This window comes from Cetorhinus maximus, chromosome 17 (assembly GCF_964194155.1).
Source record: "Cetorhinus maximus chromosome 17, sCetMax3.hap1.1, whole genome shotgun sequence".
Taxonomy (NCBI): Eukaryota; Metazoa; Chordata; class Chondrichthyes; order Lamniformes; family Cetorhinidae; genus Cetorhinus; species Cetorhinus maximus.
In genome coordinates, this window is record NC_135895.1 from 40,518,961 (window position 1) to 40,540,017 (window position 21,057).

Consider the following 21,057-nt stretch of genomic DNA (forward strand, 5'->3'; position numbering starts at 1 on the left):
CCAGTGGGACAGGACGTACCCGGCGATGGTGATGGTGATGTCCGGGACATGGTCTGGAAGGTATACTTCCATGAGCCTATCACAGTTTATTTTGCAGGATTTTGCCTGAATGCTTGTGGACCATTCAAGAAGGACATTAGTGTTTGTTTGACGGTCCTTTCACTGAATCCACAAGAGGCAGCGGAGGCATTGCTAATGGAATTTTTCTAGTGCTCTTATGTGTCACTTATACATGGTCCAGGTCTCACTGGTGTACAGGAGTGTGGTGATGACAACTGCTCTGTGCACTAGAATTTTTCTTGACTTGTGGAGGTCCTTGTTGTCGAACACTCGCTGTTGTAGATTGTCGAAGGCTGAGCTGGTGTTGGATGTTCTCTTCAATGGTGGTCTTTAGAGTGAGGTGGTTGCCAAGGTATGGGAAGTGCTCAACATAATGCAGAGTCCCTCCTTCAACATGTACAGGAGGGGGAATATTTGGCTGACCAGATATGGGTTGATATATGAGCTTTGTTTTGGCAACATCCAAGGACAGGCTGAGTTTCTTGTATGCAGAATTGATGAGATCAAAAGTGACTTGCAAATCTGGTGCAGACTGGGCAACGAGACTGCAGTCATCCGCAAACTGTAGATCGTGTTTATTTTGTGTTATGTGCCCCATGGATGATGAGGTTAAGGAGTTTTTTTTTTGATGTGTTTAAAATAATGAAGCAAATTAACAAGGTTGATGGAGATTCTTTCCTCTGGTAGGGAAATACAGAGCATGAATGCATCAACTTGAATGTAGAATTTAAATGGTTAAAATCAAATCCAGTCAAAAGGAATTTTCCATATAAAGGACATATACAGTCTCAAAAAGTGCAGAATCAATCAAAGCACTAAAAAGGAGATAAATACTGAGGTGGCAATGGTATGAATGAAGAAACACTTACATTTATATTAAGGGTAATGGAGAGAGGCTGGCAATTAAAATTGAAAAAATAAAAGACTGTCGATGGCAAACAGGCCGAGCGGGTGAATGGTCTGCATCTGTTCAACAATAACTTGTATTTATTTAGCACAATAAAACATCCCAAGGAGCTGCACATGAGCATTATAAAGCAAAATGTGATGCTGAACCACATAAGGTGGCCAGAATCTTGGCCAAAGATGTGGGTCTTGAGGAGCATTTTAAAGAAGGAAAATGAGGTAGAAAGGCAGAGAGGTTTAAGGAAGGCATTTCAGAGCTTAAGGCCTCAGAGCTGAAGGCATGGCCACCAATGGTGAAGCAATTAAAATTGGGAATTCTCAAGAGGCCAGAGTTGAAGGAGCACAGATATCCCAAAAGGTTGTGAAGCTAAAGGAGATTACGCAGGGAGAGAGTGGGGAGGCAATGGCAGGATATGAAAAGGAATGAGAATTTTTAAATCAAGGCATTGTTTAACTGGGAACCAGTGTAGGTCAGCAGGCACAGGAATAAAATGGATGAAGAGGACTTGGCGCAAGTAACGACATGGGCAGGAGCGTTTCCAGTTCTGATCGACCTGAAAGGTTAACTCCGTTTCTCCCCACAGATGCTACCTGACCTGCTGAGCTTTTCCAGTACTTTTTATTTTTATTTCAGATTTCTAGCATCTGTAGTATTTTGCTAATAGTTTCCAGTATGTTTATCCAAACTGTTGCTGTGTTGTTTGTGTTTGGAGATCATACTGTTCAAAACTGCAGTCTTCAGCCATTATTTCTATTGAAGTCAATTATATTATTAAAATAACTAGTTCTGCCAAAATTTTAATTTAAATTTGTTTGCACCTGGCCTGCACACATCATTTCCCCACAGCAGTGCAGCTGAAATCAAATACTTCATGATGTGGGGCCGTGCAGTGTCACTCCTCTGCATTGTTGTTTCAGTGCTGCTTTTATACAATATGTTTCCAGTTATTTCGATTGTTTTATGTAGCGTTTTCCATTGAAAACATTGAAAGATCAGACACATTCATTGTGTTACTTTCATGGCACTTCATGCCCTTCTATGTAAAAATGTACTACAATCCCTTTCTTACAAGCTAATAAAGCCATTTTGAACATATGGCTTTAGGGGATGAGGGTAGGGCCTATAAACATGAAATGCAATCATTTTAAAATGTTTAATATAGTGTTTTTTTAGAACCTTAGCTTTATTACAAGTTTAAAACGGGCAACCTAAAATTATCAGGCTGTGTGGGGGGGATGATCAAGTTGCAAAATTAACTTGAATTCAACATGTACATTAAAATGGAACTGTAGATTCAAATAAGGTCTGTATGGAATCAGTTCCGCTGCGCATATGTTCACATTGAGATATTAAAGTTGTAGTGCATTTTGCCCTTGCACCAACCTCCTGTGACTCAACATTTATCATCTCTCATCAGCTGGCTGAAATAGTTTCCAGTATAAAGATTGTGTTTGTAGAAAATTGATCTGGATTCTTTCAGAGCTTTGGAAAAAGAGCAATGTGAACGTAATGCAGAACTATAGCTGCGATGTTTTAACTACAGTAGCTGTACACAGCAGTCTTCATTTACACGACAAAATTGGATGACCACCTCTTCCTGATGTAAATGAAACCTATGTGCAGAGCGAGTTAAGGAGTCTTTTCACAAGAGTGGTTTTGTATTACCTGTGCTGGAGGATTATTTTTGGAAGCCAGTCTTGCACATAGGCCTTTTTAATTTCCTGCAGTGAAATATATTTGAAGCAAACGGCATCACCCATAACAGTACAGCTTGCCAAGAAGGTAAAAAAAGGGCTAATTTAGCATCTTCTCAAAGAGCAATTTTAGTTAATAGGTGGGGCTAAGGACCAGAAGGCAATATTTAAGAGTCATATGCTGTATGCAATGCAACTGTGTGAAGGAATAAAAAAGGCCATAATTCATTAAAATTAACTGTTGTTAAAAGATAATCGCATCAAAACCATGCTTAGTTGGTTATAGGAATGGCTGGTAGTATGCTATAAAGACTTGAACCAAAGATTGAGGGTGTAATTATAGATCACTATAGTCTTGATCTAGGATTCCCAATGTGGTTATCAAAATTGTAGTCACATTGCTCCTTCCATTGCTTGGTTCGCTGTAGGGAATTTGGTGTTTAGTCGTATGAAATGTAGGAAGACAAAAGATTACTTTCTTTGTAGGGTGGTTTTGATGGAAGTACCTTGAGACATGTCACAATGAGAGGCACTGCTTGTTAATGTACTGCAATCACTGGCAGCCAATGGACGCACGTGACAAAAGATTAGCAAAGAAGCACTTAACCCATAATATTGAAATAGTTGCCCATAAAAGGATTAGAGAGAAGAAGGGAATAAATTACACTGATCTATTTTTTATGAAGAACTTGACTTCAGACTAACACTGCAACTGCCTTGTTTCCCATAGACGAGGAGGATTTTTTTTTAGGTAAATGCCAATTTGAAACCAGTCTACTTCTTTTATGGAGTGTGTGTTCTAAATAAAATAGTAGTTAAATATTTTATGATACTCTATTCCGTGTGAACTGAGGTCATGTGCTGTCAGCACCAAGAACGAACAATTATCTAAAGGATCTTATTGACAAAAGGATGTTTGATACAATTGCACACAATTGTTTTCTGTCACTATTTCCATATCAGAGTTTACTTGCCTAAATGGATGATTATATTTTAGCAATGATGCCCAGAAAATTAGAGTTACTAATTGTTTTTTGATATCCTTGATCTCCTCTCACTGACCAGTAAAAAGTAAAATGTCAGATCAGTGAGCACTACAAAGGGCAACAGTTTCATTTCAAAGAGCAAGTTCTTTTTTGATGTCTTGCCCTCTCACGTCACTTACACTTGCCTACCAGAATGATTTATTGGACAGCACTGAAACTGACTCTTATTTTTGGACTAGAAATCTCAGGCACCAAAAAGAATCAGGAAAGGCTAGAAATTAACAGTTCTCGGGTGGTGAAAGATACAAATTACAGTATACCTGAAAATTGATTTCATTTCTCACAAAAGGGGGAAAATTCAAGCATGTTATATTTATCCACTAAAGAGAAACATATTTTTTCTTGTGGTGTGATTATAACACACCAATGAATTTTCCCCCCAATATGTGTTAATGTTAGAATGTACAAACTGTGCAACCTAAATTTCTTGCAGCAGTTTTCAAGGCCAAGAAGTTATATAATAAAGAGGGAGAAAATAAACTTTGAGTGTAAACTAGCAAGTAATATAAAAACGGACAGTAACAGCTTTGTTAAATATATAAAAAGGAAGAGAGAGGCCAAAGTGAACATAGGTCCCTCAGAGAATAAGGCTGGGGAAATAGTAATGCGGAACAAGGAAATGGCAGAGAAGTTGAAAAACACTTGGCATCAGTCTTCATGGTAGAAGGCACTAATAGCATTCCAAAATTACTAAATAATCAAGAGGCAAAAGTGGGGGAGGAAATAAATACAATAACTATCACTAGAGAAAAAGTACTAGGGAAACTAATGGAGCTAAAGGCCATTGAGTCCCCTGGACCTGGTGGGTTGCATCCTAGGATATTAAAGGAAGTAGCTACAGAGATAGTGGATGCACCGGTAGTAATCTTCCAAAAATCCTTAGATTCTGGAAAAGTCCCAAAGGATTGGAAAACTGCCAATGTAACACCTTTATTCAAAAAGAGAGGGAGACAACAAACAGGTAACTATAGGCCAGTTAGTTTAACATCCATCATTGGAAAAATGTTAGAGTCTATTATAAAGGATGTAATAGCAGAGCATTTAGAAATGCATAATCTAATCAAGCAGAGTCAGCATGGCTTCATGAAGGGGAAATCATGCCTGACAAATTTATTAGAATTCTTTGAAGAGGTAACAAGCAGGATAGATAAAGGGGAACCACTAGATGTAATATATTTGGATTTCCAAAAGGCATTTGATAAGGTACCGCACATAAGGCTACTTAATAAGAGCCCATGGTGTTGGGGATAGTATATTAACATGGATAGACAATTGGCTAACTAATAGAAGACAGGGAATTGGGATAAGGGGGGCATTTTCAGGATGGTACCCTGTAACTAGTGGAGTACCACAGGGAACAGTGCTGGGGCAACAATTATTTATAATATACATTATGGCTTGGATGAGGGAAGTGAATGTACTATCGCCAAGTTTGCGGATGACACAAAAATAGATGGGAAAGCAAGTGGTGAGGATGACACAAAGAGACTACAGAGAGATATAGACAGGTTGAGTGAGTGGGCAAAAACTTGGCAGATGGAATATAATGTGAGGAAATGTGAGGTTATGCATTTTGGCAGGAAGAATAGAGAAGATGAATATTAGTTAAATGGGGAAAGACTGAAGAAAGCTGCAGCACAGAGGGATCTGGGGGACCTCGTGCATGAATCGCAAAAAGCTAGCATACAAGTTCAGCAGGTAATAGGGAAGGCAAATGGAATGTTGGCCTTTATTTCAAAGGGAATGGAGTATTAAAATAAGGAAGTCTTGCTATATAACTATACAAGGCAATAGGTAGATCACACCTAGAATACTGTGAACAGTTTTGGTCCCCTTATCTAAAGAAAGATATACTGACATTGGAGGCAGCCCAGAGAAGGTTCACTAGGTTGATCCCGGGTATGGAGGGATTTTCTTATGAGGAGAGGTTGAGTAGTTTGGGCCTGTGCTCATTGGAGTTTAGAAGAATGAGAGGCAACCTTATTGAAACATATAAAATTCTTAGGGGGCTTCTCAAGGTAGACACTGAGAGGTTGTTTCTCCTTGTGGGAGAGTCTAAGACCAGAGGGCATAATCCATTTAAGACAGAGATGAGGTGGAGTTTCTTCTCTCAGAGGGTAGTGAAACTGTGGAATTCTTTACTGCAGAGGGCTGTAGAGGCTTGGTCATTAAGTATATTCAAGGCTGAGATAAACAGATTTTTAATCAGTAAGGGAATCAAGAGTTATAGAGAAAAAGCAGGAAAGTGGAGTTGAAGATTATCATATCAGCCATGATCTCACTGAATGGCAGAGCAGACTCAATGGGCTGAATGGCCTACTCCTGCTCCTACGCCTTATGATCTTATGGTCTAGTCTACTTGTGCTTATATTTTAATCAGATCAGGGGTTTCTTAGAAGACACGGATTTTTGATCTCGAGTACTTACTTTCTCAGTTAATGTTGGGGTAGGGGGGCAGTGTTTGTGGTGGAAGAGAAAGGACAGGGAGAGAAAAAGAGAGGATGATAAACACACTCTGGTTCTAGTCCAACTACTAGATATGCAAATTTTGACATTCTTTAAAATATGTGGTAATTTACATTTCTAAGCCCTTTCAATGACAATACATTCCCACTGTAATATCCTAGCGCTGCACAGATCTGCTTGGATCTCAAAGGCTTTTCACTAAACCGGAAATTCTTAGTGCAACATTTGAAAGGAAGAATACCTGTTGAGCTGCAAGTCAAAGTAACGTGAGTTGAATGATCAGGGAATCAAAAAATCTCATAGCACAGAAGGCCAGTCGAACTGTCATGCCTGTGCCAGTTCTTTGAAAGAACTTTCCGATTTAGTATCAGATCCCAGCTTTTTCCCTGTAACCCAGCAAATTAATCTTCAAGTACATGTCCAATTGCCTTTTGAAAGTTCCTATGGAATCTGTTTCACCACCCTTTCAAGAAGTGCGTTCTATATCCTATTAACCCACTGTGAAAGAAGCTTCTCTCTGATTTCTCTTAGCTCCTTTGCCAATTATTTTAAATCTATGACCTTTAGCTACCAATCCATCTCCAGGGGAAATAGTTTCTACCTGTTCTACAACAAAAAAAATCATAATTTTGAATACCTCTATTAGGTCTCTTCTTAACCTTCTCTTCTCTAAGGAGAAAAATCCCAGCTTCTCTAGTCTCTCCACATAAGTGAATTCTCTGGCATCATCCCAATAAACCTACCGTCTCCTGGGCCTTGATAGCCTTCTTAAAAGTGTGTTGCCCAGAATTGGTTACAATACTCCGGCTACGGCCTAACCAGAGATTTGTAGAAGTTTAGTCTGCCTTCCTTGTTTGTGTATTCAATTGCCTATTTACAAAGTATCCCATATGCTTTCTTAACTGCCTTATAAACCTGCTCTCTCTCCTTCAAAGATTTGTGAATAAGTGCCCAAGGTCCCTCTGCACCCTCTTAAAATAGTTCAATTTAGATTATACTGCCTCTCCTCATTAAGTGCTTCAGTTCACACTGATCCACATTAAACTGCACCTGCCATGTGTCTGCCCAATGCACCAGCCTGTCTATGCCCTCCTGACGTCTGTTACTAACATGCTCACTGTCTACTAAGTTACCAAATTTATTATCATCTGCAAACTTTGAAATTGTACTCCCCATTCCTAAATCCAAGTCATTTATATATAACAAGAGAAGCAATGGGCTTAATGCCGATAACTGGAACACTCCATTGCATACCCCTTCTTGTCAGAAGAACATTTGTGAGATAAATCATTTAATTTTGCTTTATCTTTAGTGACAAATATTTACAACCTGTGTGAGCCAGCTAATTTTTGGATCGAAAGCTCAATCATTTTTGCTTAATTTAGGACTAATCCAAAACATGTTTTGCTTGAGAGAAGTAGAAATGTAAGGAGGCATTAGGAGGCTCGACTATGGTGTGGCCAACAAAATATATCCTTTGTCTGAACCATTGTCTACTTAAGGATTAGACATTGGCGCAACACCTATTGCCTGCTTCCTCCCTCAAGCTCGAGTTTATTAGTTCAATGGAAAATGACATTGCTTTTTGTGTCTACTAGTCAATCTATAACAATGTTGCATATGGGGAAATTGTGACCATGTGTAGTCTTCAAGTGAAGTGGGATGAGAGGATAGGGGTTAATTGGATCAAATCATACAGCTGTAATTCAATCCCTATGGCCAGAATTTTCCCATTGGTGATTTGGGGGCGGGGCCCGCTCGCCGACGGGAAAATGACACGGGATGACGTCGGGAGGAACCCCCGACATCATCCCGGTCCCTTTAAATTTTCAGGAAGGCGGGCGGACAGCGAAATCAGCTGTCCGCCCGCCAACCTGTCAATGGCCAATTGAGGCCATTGACAGGGTAATTAAAGTGATTAAAGGCTCTGCCCGCCTAACCTTAAGGTTAACAGGCAGGCCAGGAGCCCCAGCGGGCTTCTGATAAAACATAAAACCTCATCCGGCGGGATGAGGTTTCATGTTCTTTTTTAAAAACTTTAATAAATGTAATGTGATATTTATTAACATGTCCCATCACGTGTGACATTGTCACATGAGGGGGACATGTTAATAATATTTTTATTTCTCTATTTTTTAACTTTTGTACACTGTCACTGATCTCCCTGAGACAGGACTTTGTCTCAGGGAGCAGTGCGCTCTTTTGGGCAGGCCGCTGGGCGGGCCTTAATTGGCCCGCCCACTCAAAATGGTGGCGGGCCCCATTTCGGTGGCGGGGGTTGGCTGTCTGCCCACCGCCGAGCCGGTGGGGCCCACCTACCATCCGAGGGCAAAATTTTGCCCAATGTTACAGAAATAGTCTGTTCTGATTTTAATGTTTTTGCTTAAATTTGAATGACCACTTTTATCATGGAAACTTTTATCATGCTGTAATTACATCTGCATGCCAGCCATGGCACTGCAGAACCTCCACAGATGGGTAAGTGTAATTACAACTTGCCCCGCGTAGGAATTTGGTTTAAGCCCATTTTCAGCCTCAAAAGAGGCAGCGCGTTACAAGTATGAGCTAGATGCCAGAGGCCTGAGGCTCAGTTGAAATTGGTATAGGCAAGCTGCCAGTCATATTCCAGAGGCAGCTTATTTGAGATTGAAGATGAAATTTGGATCTGCAGCTTCACAGGAAGTGGCCGTCAGTCAAGTCCTGGGAGGGGGTTGAAGAATGGGAGGGGGAAGAGTTCAAGGGTGCTGTGTAGCAGGGAAGAACACTTCCGCTGTGGGTTACTTCTTAGGGCGTAGCAACCTCTGCTTCACTCAGTGCTGACCAATGTTGCTGGAAGAAAAAAAAGTTGCATTTATATCATACCTTCCACAATCACAGGGTGTCTCAAAACACTTTACAGACAAGTGCTTTTGAAATGTAATCACTGTTGTATTGTGGGGAATGGGACAGCCAAATTGTGCACAGCAAGCTCCCACAAACAGCAATGTGGTAATGACCAGATAACCTGTTTTTGTGATGTTGGTTGAGGGATAAATATTGGCCAGGACACCGAGCATAATTCCCTTCCTCACTTTAATGCCTCACCTGAAAAGTAACACCTCTGACAATGCAGCACTCCCCTGATTTTAATGTTCAAGTCTTGAGAATTTTCTGACTCAGAGGGGAAAATGTTTATCAACTGAGCCATGCTTGACAAGGCATCTTCAAACAGACATTAGGGTCCTTATTGGTGTTGGCCACCAATTTGATGCTCCAGGTTGATTGTCAGTCAATTATCTTCAAGCAAAGGGCTGTTGCATTGCCAGGAGTGGTCCACAGGTAATTGCTTTAAAGACAAAGCAATTGAAGGCACTTGAGGTGGGCGTGGGCTACTGTGAGAGAAAGGCCAATCAGGAGGGGATCACCAGAACAGAAGGGCCAATCGGGAGATGGTGAGGGGACTGGTAGAGAACGGCCAATTGGAAGGGGCCACCATGAGACAAGGCTAATCAGGAGGGGCATCACCAGAACAGAAGAACCAATTGGGAGATGCTGGGGGGACGGCCAATTGGAAGGGGCCACTGGGAGAGAAAAGACGATTTGGAGGGAGGCTGGGGTTTCAGTCGAAAGCGTGATGTTGTGATTGGCCCAGATTTTAATGCACCGCTGAAAGAAACATCTCTTCACCCTCACAGGCCGGGATTTAACCCAACCCAGAAGTAGATGGTGATTGCCCTCCCACTCCGACTCCTGTTTCCGGAGCAATCTCGCGCTGATTGGCCAATTAATGGCCAGCAGGCGGAGTGACCAACTATTCATCGACTGGCGGTGAGGACTGAGGCATCGGCCCTGTCATCAGCTGACACAGCAACCTGTGCTAGCACCATATCTAAAGAGCCATCTGCATCCGAACTCTGTCTCGGACCACTTTTGCTGCAGCATTTGTCCCTGCTAAAGGCCTCTGACCATTCAGCCCATTAGCTTTGGAAGAGCCCATGAGGACTGACGCACTATTTGGCATTTTAGAAGTAAGATCCTGGAGGGCTCCACAGTTCAGTGACGACTCCGTGCACATTCTCCTCCAGGCTCCTCGGACAAGGGGGGAGGTCGAGGGACAGAAGGGGGAGACCTCCTTGTCTAACTAAGTAAGCTTGGACAGAGATTGTAGAGGAGGTCAGCAGCCATGGAGTCACCCGGGAAACCTGGCTGCAGTGTTGCAAGCGGGTCAAAGACCTTCTCCACTCTGTAACAGTGAGCGCCACACCTCAGTTTCCTTTAGGAGTCAGCAAATGGATAAGTGTGAAGGTATGGCTGCTGGGGAGGGAGAACCCACCATGTCATTGGCGATGGGTTGAAGCTGCAGCATTTCCTTGGAAAGGAATGGCTGTAACTCTTTCAAGGTGTGTGAGCTTGGTATGGCCTTCACAAAGTGGCACTGGAATGGGCCAATGCCTCATGCATGCCAATGGCCACAAAGACAACAGCTTGGGTGCTAGCTGATTAGGCAATGGCCTGCTCTTGTGGGATAACTAATATTGTTCTTCCATGTTCCTGCAGAAAAGGACTCAGGACGCCAAGGAAATGGCCTGTCTTTTCTGCGTTGGCGCCTGCTCGCAGTCCCCTCTACGACCTTCTGTCACTTCCCCGTCCTGAGGTTGCCCCCACAGGTGGCCTGGAGGCACTGCTGCTCCAAACTGTGCCCGTGCCTCCATTATCCTCCCTCGCTGGATGATCTACTTCCTGAAAGAATGATGCTCGTGGCCTTTGGGCACTGCCAGGCTGAAGGGCCACCCTGCCACTGCATCATTGCCCACCCCACCCATCCCTCAAGCCCCTCTGAATTGAACCCAGTTCCAAGAGCTCAATGTTACAATGGGGGCTTGACCCCAGATCAATGGCTCTTCAACTTTCTCTTCTCCAAGCTAAACGCTGTCACCATGTGGTGCCTGTTTTCCCAAGAAGGCAAACTGCCTGACCCCATTTCTGCTGATTGCAGCAATGACACCAGCTGCTGACCCATTGCTGCCCTTAAAAAACTGTCCAGACTCCGACGCCCCATATCACCCATGCACTCATTGTAAAATTTGGCCTGAAAAATTGGAGCCTATTGGATCCTTAATGATGTTAAATACCTCCAACTTGCCTGTTTTGAAAAAGCATGTGCTGTTCGCACACGGGTTCCTATCCACCGCTGGTAAAATGCAATCCCAGCATGATGACGTTGAAGATCCTCCCCACACCACCTCACGTAATTTTAAGGCCTCCGTTGCTGTCCATCCCAGCCACAGTTTTACCCTTCTACTAGTAAAACCATCTTGTTTACATCACCAGATGATATTGCCAACGAGACTGGCAAAGCAGCAAGCAAAAATCATGGCCACCTCAGTGTCTGTCTCAGGCCTTCATGCTGATAATTGTACCCCAGCTAAAACATTTTTGCAGCATTTACTGCTCTTGTGGCTTTTCTATAACATACTTTAAAACTGGATAATTAAAATTAATTTTTAAAGTTTACAAATGCAACATATGTTAACCATTACACATCGGCACACTACACCAGGCAATCTGGCACATGCACAGCTTTAAAAACTTTTCTACTGAGCAGTGATTTAGTGAGCTGTTGTCAAAAAAATAGATTCAACACATATTCAAATGATAAAATGGAAACTCAATTTCCAGTTACATACCAGAGAAAGACCAGAAATGTGGCATCAAACAGTCGCTCAACCTAAAATAAAAATACAGTTAATGCCAGTAATGTAATTATTAAATAGTATTGTATTTACAAAGGACAGGACAACAACAACTATTGGTATTTATAATTGTAGAAACATGTTTGGATGCCCTCTCAAGGGGAGATGGCGGTGCAGTGCTAATATCACTTGAATAGTAATCCAGAGGCCCAGGCTGATGTTCTTAGGACATGGGTTCAAATCCCACCACTGCAGCTGGTGGAATTTAAATTCAATTAACAAATCTAGAATTGAAACCTCATTTCAGTAATAGTGACCATGAAACTGTCATCAATTGTTGTAAAAACCCATCTGGTTCACTAATGTAGTTTAGGGAAGGAAATCTATCATTCTTGTCTGGTCTGGTCTACATGTGACTGCAGACCCACAGATTAAATGCCCTCTGAAATGGCCTAGCAAGCCACTCAAGGGCAATTAGAGATGGGAAAAAAATACTGGGTTTGCCAGTGACACCCACACCCTGTGAAAAAAAATGTTATTATTAAATCGGCTACCCAATGCTCTGAAGTTCCCCCTTTAAACCTCTCTGCCTTTCCCGCCTTTATGACATTCTATAAAATCTAGCTTTGTGACTGACATTTTGGTCACCTGTCCTAATATCTAATTATGTGCCTTGGTGGCAAATTTTGTTTAATAATATGCCTGTGAAGCACCTTGGAACACTTCAGTAGATTAAAGGTGCTATATCAATGCAAGTTGTTGATACTCTTGTCTTTGACTCCTTATCATTAAACCATTGGAGCCTGAATGGACTCTTTGGGTGAATTTAATCAGAAAAGCGTGACTCCCAACAGTGGGACCTAAAGCGGGTGCCAGTTTCGGCCATGTGCCGAGAATCACAATGGTGGGCACGTGCTCACATGCAATTACGCAGCAGGGGTGGGCAGGAAGTGTCCACTCTCATAATCAGTTGACTCAATTCCAAGTTGGGGTGGACTTTGAGAGGCCCATCCCTGCAAACATCCATTCGCTGCAGGCAGGGAGAACTGGAAATAAGTTTGCTGTAAGATCCTCCATCTGCAGGGCCATTAAACATTTTTTTTGCGATTCACAGCCTCCACCCCCTTTGACAACTTCAAGAAGCAACCCACATCACTCCCCCCTCTTCTCTACCAAATCATCCGCTTGGACAAGCATCACTGTCCCCCATTCATCCATGTCCGAATACAAAGAGCAGACTCAAGGTTCAGCAGTGCCACCCACAGGTTCTCCTCCAGGCTGTCTGGGAACAGAGGGAGGTACCCTTCCCCAGGGTTGGAAATAGGAAGCCCTCCCGCTTGACCAAGGCAGCCTGGACAGAGATTACAGAGGAGCTGAGCAGCTGTGGGATTCAGGTACGAACATGCGTGCAGTGCCGCAAAAGGGTGAATGATCTCCTCCCATCCTCCAGGGTAAATAGCAATGTGGTGTTGCATGGAAGGGCCTCTCATGAGGGTATCAAGCAATGGGACTTTGCAAGTCAGGAGAGAAACTGGCTGGAAAATGCGTGGCCATCATCAGAACCACATAGCAATAGAGGCCAGGCCATGTGGCAGTTGTGCATTATAAGGCGATTGGGTACCATTTAGAATGAGTGGCCAGTATGTGGCATGGGGATGCATGGGGACAAGGAAGTTAGGTGTCTCTTGACATGCCACTAAGTTTTCATTTTGTCATGTAGTACAAAGAGACCTTCAATGCCAGGGAGAGGGCCAAGACTGGAGGAGGACTGCCCAACCTAAAAGTTCTTACGCAATGTGAGGGGGAAGCCATGGAGATTGTGGGTGAACAGTGCAGCTGGTCCAAGGTAGATGGAAAATGGATTATCCAGACAACAGAGTGAGAATTCCTCATTCCTGGTGTTGAGACATTGGCACACTAGAGAAATGTGTGAAACTGTAGTTTCTTGATAGACCAAGCTTCTCCTTAATATCTTTCTTGTTGTTCTACACTGCAGGTCAACATCATAAGCTTAGAAGGCCCAAACCAATAGTGGAAAGCAATAATTCCACCTCTAAGGATGAAGACCAAGAATAACCTGAGGATACACTTGATCTGCTTCTCTCTTATCCTCCACCAACACAGTTACACACACACAGGTCTCGGAGGGTTTGTGTACAGAATTGGGACACAACACATGCTCATAATTGCCTCATGGACACATCCCAACAGCTGAGGGATGCTGTGTCAGTTGAGATCCCTGACTGTTGGGAGGACTGTTGGGAATCAGTCTCAAGCTAAGCCCCAGGCTGATGGTGGACCTCTGGTCTCAGCCACAAAAGTCCGGCTGGAGATGCAGAACCAGGTAGGGGGAGGCGGTGGCATAATGGTATTGTCACTGGATTAGCATTCCAGAGACCTGCTCTGGGGACCTGGGTTCAAATTCTACCATGGCAGATGATGACATTTGAATCTGATAAAATAATAAAAGTCTGATGATGACCATGAAGCCATTGTTGATTGTTATAAAAATTCATCTGGTTCATTAATGCCCTTTAGGGAAGGAAATCTGCCATCCTTACCTGGTCTGGCCTACATGTGACTCCAGACCCACAGCAATGAGGTTGACTCATAAAATGCCCTCTGAACGAGGGCAATTAGAGATGAACAATAAATGCTGGTCTAGCCAGCGATGCCTACATCCCATGAATATATAAAAGAAATATATCTGGTGAGGTGCCTTGCCTGGACAGTGGAGGAGTCCATCACCGTTGGGTTCTGCCATGTCTCCAGCATGCAAGCACATGGCTTCCTCCATGGGCAGGTTAGTCACTGCCATGGAGAGCCAGGTCTATAGCATGATTATAACTGTGAAGACCTGGTCATGGGCTCATTATGACAGTGGCTAGGTGAAAGGAGAATGAGGCACCAGGTGCCCCTGCTCCGCAGGGTTACAGTGGGGATACATTGCACACTAACAGAGAGAAGGAGTACCTGCCACCACTCCGGCTGCATCCTCTCAGGGCACTGGCAAGGGGAGTTGTCACTCCTCATCCAGTGACCCCAGAGCTCCCAGTAGGCAGGGCCCTCAAGGCCTCGGACCACCAGAGGATGTCTGCCAAAATCATTGTATGAAATGGGGCGTTGCTCTTAACAGCCTGCCTCCTCATCAACTGCTAAAGTTGGGATCACACCATGGTGTAGTGGGCGTAAGAGAAAAATTAAATGTCCCAGGGTGCATATTGCAGTGTTGTGCTTAATGATTGGCAATCGTTGAATGAAGGGCACTGAGAGGCCTCTCACTTGTGTAGGCAACAATGTGCCAGTGTGTTGGAGGTCTGTCTTTATTGAATAGTAATGTGTGTGGCATGATTTGTATTCTAAAGGCAATGCGATACGGCTGAACTTGCCCTTCCCAAAAATTTCATGCCAAAGAGATTGGCCAAGGCTACTTACAAGCACAGGAAGTGATGGGCTGCTGGTACAGTCATAGCCATGTCATTGTGGGCAAGGAGCAGAGAGATGACTCATCATAGCTTCAGTGACTTATGTGCCAGTGAGAAACCTGTATCCTCAGGGTCAGTCATCACTTTTCATCCTGTGTGATAAAGGACCACTCACCTTGGCATTCTAGGGGGGAAAGGACATGGGTAGTGGGGTAGCTCCACTGGAAGCTGGCAGCGGTGGGCACACATTCAGAGCAAGTAATGGTTTTCAGGCGATGTAGCGATGGTCAGGTAGGTGCCTCATTCCTGGGCAAAACAATTGAAGATGAGCTTGGCTCTGATAGCTCTGGTACATCTCTCCACAGCCCTGGCATTTTGCTGCAATATGTCTGTCCTCTTCCTCACATTTCTCTCTGTCATCATCATCATCTGAGGAGAGCAGTTCCTCTATCTCCTTGCATGGCAATTCCTCTCCCCTTTGCAATGGGGGGGGTTGGGCAATCCACAGCAGAGTACGACAATCCTGGACACCCTTTGTGGCAGGTATTGCAATGCTCCACCAGAGTGGTCAAGGCAGCAGAAGCACATTTTCAGTAAGCCACTAGTCTTCTCTGTAATTGCCTGTTCGGTCCGTGAGCTACATTAGAACACCCCACCACAGGGCTGAGCAAATAACACATTGGTGTCATGAGCCCATCCTGAGGGGATGGCCCTTATCAGCCAGGGGCCTCAAATAGCTCTTGCAGCTAGGAGTTGCTTAAAATGCATGAGTCAGAAGAGCTCCCTGGGAAATGAGTACACACCTACATAATTTTTTTCTGGCGGTCACAGACTAGTTGGGTGTTGAAGGAGTGAAACCCCTTCCGGTTTACAAGTACATGGGCTGTTCACAGGGCACTCTAATGGCCACATTAGAGGGCAGCAGATAGATGGGAACACGACTATCTGGAAGCTCCCCTCCAAGTCACTTACCATCCTGACTTGGAAATATATCGCTATTCCTTCACTGTCACTGGGTCAAAATCCTGGAAGGAACTCACTAGCTAACAGCACTGTGGGTGTACCTGCATCACATGGACTGCGGTAGTTCAAGAAGGCAACTCACCGCCACCTTCTCAAGGGCAATTAGGGATGGGCAATAAATGCTGGCCCAGCCAGTGAAGTCCACATCCCATGGATGAATAAAAAAACTGAGTGCAATCAATTACACCCTGCAGTGTGGGAACCGAGTGATGGGCCCGAGCAACTGCTCTTACAGCCTGGCCATCAGCATCTGTTGTGAATCAAATGAATTTGTTGGCCCTTCTGAACAGGGCATTGGTTACTGCACTTATGCAACTAAGTGTTGCAGTCTGCGAAATGCCACACATGCCCCCCCCCCACCCCGTGGAATAATCCCCCCACCCCTGGAATGACCTGCCGGCATAGAAATTTAGAACCACAATCACCTTGAAGGTGGCTAACATCGGGTTCCCTCCAAAGCCGTGGGGCTGCAGGACTTGTTGAAGGACAGTGCCGGCCTCCTGGGAAAGCCTTAGGCATTTCTGGCATTGCCTCTCAGCCGTCTGAGTGTAGTTGGTTCACATTCTGAACATGTGCTGACGTGCCAATGCTCTTCGGCAATGATGACAACCCCCTGATTGCCTTCCTCCTGACCTCCCTCCCCATCGGTTGATGCTGGCTGATGGCCTTTGGACCTAGGTTGTTGTGTGAACATGGCCCTCTGGTGAATCCTCTCCTCCAATGTCCAAGATTGCAAAATATTGGGTGTATAAGACCCATTGCGAATCCATAAAGTGAACTGTGTGAGGAGGCAGGCAAAAATATGAGCACCTCTGTTTACATGGCCTTCATTCCTATAGCAATGCACTTGACCAATGGGAATGCATGACCCTCCCACTAGCTACACCCAGAGCTCTTCCCATCCTATATTTGCCTCCTCTCACAATAACCTGATCCCCTTTGAGTTTAAAGTTTTGTAGCAGCCATGTCGATAGACTTGCAGAGTGTGGCCCTGCATCTGCAGCCCATCCACCTCCATCCTCCCCTCCCACCCACAACCTTCTTGCCATCATCGTGGAGCCTCCCAACATCATCCTTGACCTGCCTTTGGTATCCCTCAACCCCCCCTTCAGAGACCCTTGACCTGCCCTCCCACCAGGTGGACCTGCCTTGCTTCAAGTTTGATATCCCTTCTCTGATCGTTGACCTGCCAACTGCCTCCCTTGGATACACAGGACCAGATCTCTGCAACGACAGGTCCCTGTAGGCTGGAACCTGGCACCCCTCCCTTCAGGCACCTCCTCCCTACCCTGCTCACCCCCTACCACATGCCAGTGTCTCGCTGTACCGTCATTCAACCACCACCACATTCTTGCCAGCCCAATTCTTGCACTGTTTGATGACCCGACCACCACAGCCCTCTCTCACTCTCCCCATTGTCCTTAATTCTACCTGACCGTCCAGCTTCTCCTGCTCCCCTCTCCTGTGCTACTGAGTTAGACAGAGACAAAACATCACCTCAGATCCAAAGAATGAACAACCTCACCCGGGGTGCATGCCATCTTTAAGCTGTCAGGAATCAGAAGCACGAGTTTCCTGTGTGCTGCTGCTGACTTAATTTGGTGAAGTTCCCATTTAATGAATATTTATGGAATCAATCACATGGTAAATAGGTTCCCACCATTGGACGGTGTGATAGCCACTCCACCACTAACCCGTCACTGACTGAATTTCTCAAACTCAACCCAACGTCAGGAAAGCGAGATTTTGGCTCCCACCTAATTAAGTGCCCCTGCCCGCCTTGTTTCCTATTCCTACAGGCCCCATTAAATTCTGTCCCTTGGATTTTCAAATATAATAGTTAATACACCCAGCAATGCTGCATTTTGGATGTAGGTGACCACATTATCAGACATTCAACTCGGAGCTAGTTGCATTAAGACTTCACAAAAGATACAAATGAGATCATGGCTATATATATATATATATATATATATATGCAATCTCACTGCTTGAACAGCATTACTGGAACTCATCCACTTTTTCAATTGGAACTCACATGCTTGGCCCATTTAGACATGTTATTCCTTACATTGGAATCTGATTGGTGGCTGCATTAATTACTGCAAATTGGTCCATGGATTTAATTTTTTAAGCTGTGGTGTCTTTGGGTTTCGCTACAACAGTTATTCATACTTCCCTCAAACTGCATCCCATTTGCCATTTATGGGTGTTAGTTGAGTCCCAGTAACTGAGCTTTCTGGTTAAATAGGACACGTAGGTTATCTGCTGCCCACACCTCTCTGTCAGCTGGTTTTGAAACAGGAAGAGCAGATAAGAGTAGTAATTTTACACAGGCTGGCTGAGGTATTCAAGGTGATTCAAGCTCATTATGAAAAGGCCCATTGCCAATAGACATGTGGAGAGAAAGACCTGCCTCAACCAGAGGCAGAAGAGAATACCAGCCATCAGCCACTTGATGTGAGCTGGTGAACCTAAAGAAGGTATCTTGTGTTAGTTACATGCCTGATATGTTTCCTATCATATTTTATGGGCCAATGGGTATACTGCTAAAATATAGGCATGGTGTGCAGTTGTTTTTAAGACTGTGAGACCCTCTAGCCCTCACCCCTCACACTCCTCACCCCCACCTCTAAGCCCTCCATGCCACCTCCATGCCCCCATGCCATCTCAATGCTCCTTCCACGGCCCCCTGCATCCTCCATGCTCACTCACCCAGAATAGAAACCCTATGAGCCATATTTTAACAATGGCCAACCTCGAAATGCACTTAAAAACACCCATTCAAAAATCTCCTTTAAAAACTGCTGCTCTTGCAACCCTATAAAAGTGCCAATCAGGACAGAGCCATTATGAGGCCATCTGTGAACTGTATCAACAGAAATAGATAATAGGTGCCAGACATCTTCTTCCCCAGGTGCGCTTGGCTGAGGTCCAAGACTCACTATTGGTTTAGCTTAGTGGGGGTCTGTTTTCACAGGCAGAGTGTTGTCCTTGCTTTGACTGTTTGACATTTTTATGAGTTTATAATAGATTATTATTTATTTGAACTCTTTCTCTCAATGTCAGAATGTTTATTTGTACAAGATTAAAAGGTGTGAAGTTAGGTAAGGTTTCTGTTATTGATCTATAATTGCTCTGTTTTATTGGCAATTTCATAGGGTTGTAAGAGCAGTGGTTTTTTTCAAATAAAATTTCTGAACGGGTCCTTTTTCAAGTGCATTTCAAGACTTATCATTGTTATTATATGGCTCAATGATTCTTTAGTGCATCCTGGGTGAGTAAACATGAAGGATGCGGGGGACCATGGAAGGGGCAAGGAGGGGGCATTGGGGGCATCAGTAAGACATTTTGAACATATCTTTCAAAAGGTTCCTGAATCCAGACTATGATTTACGAATCCTCTGAGGGGCCATGAACCAAGTGTCCTTGAGAAGCTGTTTTGACTCCATGAAAATGGCAGGAGTGCTATAAGGTCCCTACTATTGCAATGGAATGGGCCAGGTCAGGGGTGCAGGGTGCAGGTTCACTACCCGCACCCTTATTCCACTCCGATAAAAATTGCCAGTGCGAGGAATAGGGGTGGGAACCCCGGAATTGGGTCCCCCCTACCATTTTTAAAGGCCTATGGAGTGGCCTGACTCCATAAAATCTAATTTCTCAAAGGGAAGAAAATAGATAAAGAAAGGTCGAGCATACTACATCAGAAACATATAGGAATCAGACACGGTTGTCAAGGGTATTGGTGCTTGTGCCTCCATTGAGGGACATCACTTTAAGCTGCAGCAGCTGTTCGGTGATGGTGGCTGAGGGATAGTGGGGCTTCAGCACAAAATGCGTTGGTGTGTCTGACTAGGAGCCACCTAATCTAGAAATGTTTCTACAAAGTCCTTTGAAGTGAAGTGAATGAAATTTTGTCTCAAGTCACAAGCATGTTGCTGCTCAAGGGGGGGCTGACATGTTCACTCACTGTGTTGCTTGCAGCCCCTTCCTATGTTATTGTTTCATTTCATCCTGATGCTTCACCTCAAGACAAGCTAGTGGAATCTATAAAGAAGCGACTATGCATGTCAAATAATTTTGGGCAGATAATATGGCTGACTGCTGTGCAATAGGCAATTCCAAATCTGTATAGGCAAATGTATACAAATGACTAGTCAACCTCACGTTAAACAGAAAATCTAAGAATATCCCAAGTCAAGATAGCAGCATAAAAAAAAAATTGCCAACCAAAGAACATGCTCAAGAAATTTGAAAGCAATTAATAGATGCTTAAGAGAACCTTGGAGTTTCTTTGCTGGTGGGCTTTTTGGCTGTTAATAACTTTTTTTTACTGTAGCAATGATGCAAAGTATTGCAATTTCTGGAATGGATGCATCCTAGAACACACTGGTACATATTTTAATGAGATTTGGACAATATAGTATCAGTCTCCAGTTCCAGTGTAGACTCGTGCAAAACTCAATGCAGGCACAGGACCAGTGCATTGACCAAATTCCCAATATTGCACTCTCACTGAAGTGTCAACCTTTATTTTCTGCTCAAGTCTCTGGAGTGAGTCTTGAACCCACAATTTTCCACCTCAGAGACAAGAACCATGACTGACACCATCAGTGTACTTAAGGGACTGCTGAGCATTCTACAACCACTATAAATGGACAGGTCAAAAACAGAATTACCTGGAAAAACTCAGCAGGTCTGGCAGCATCGGTGGAGAAGAAATCAGTTAACGTTTCGAGTCCTCACGACCCTTCGGCAGAAGTT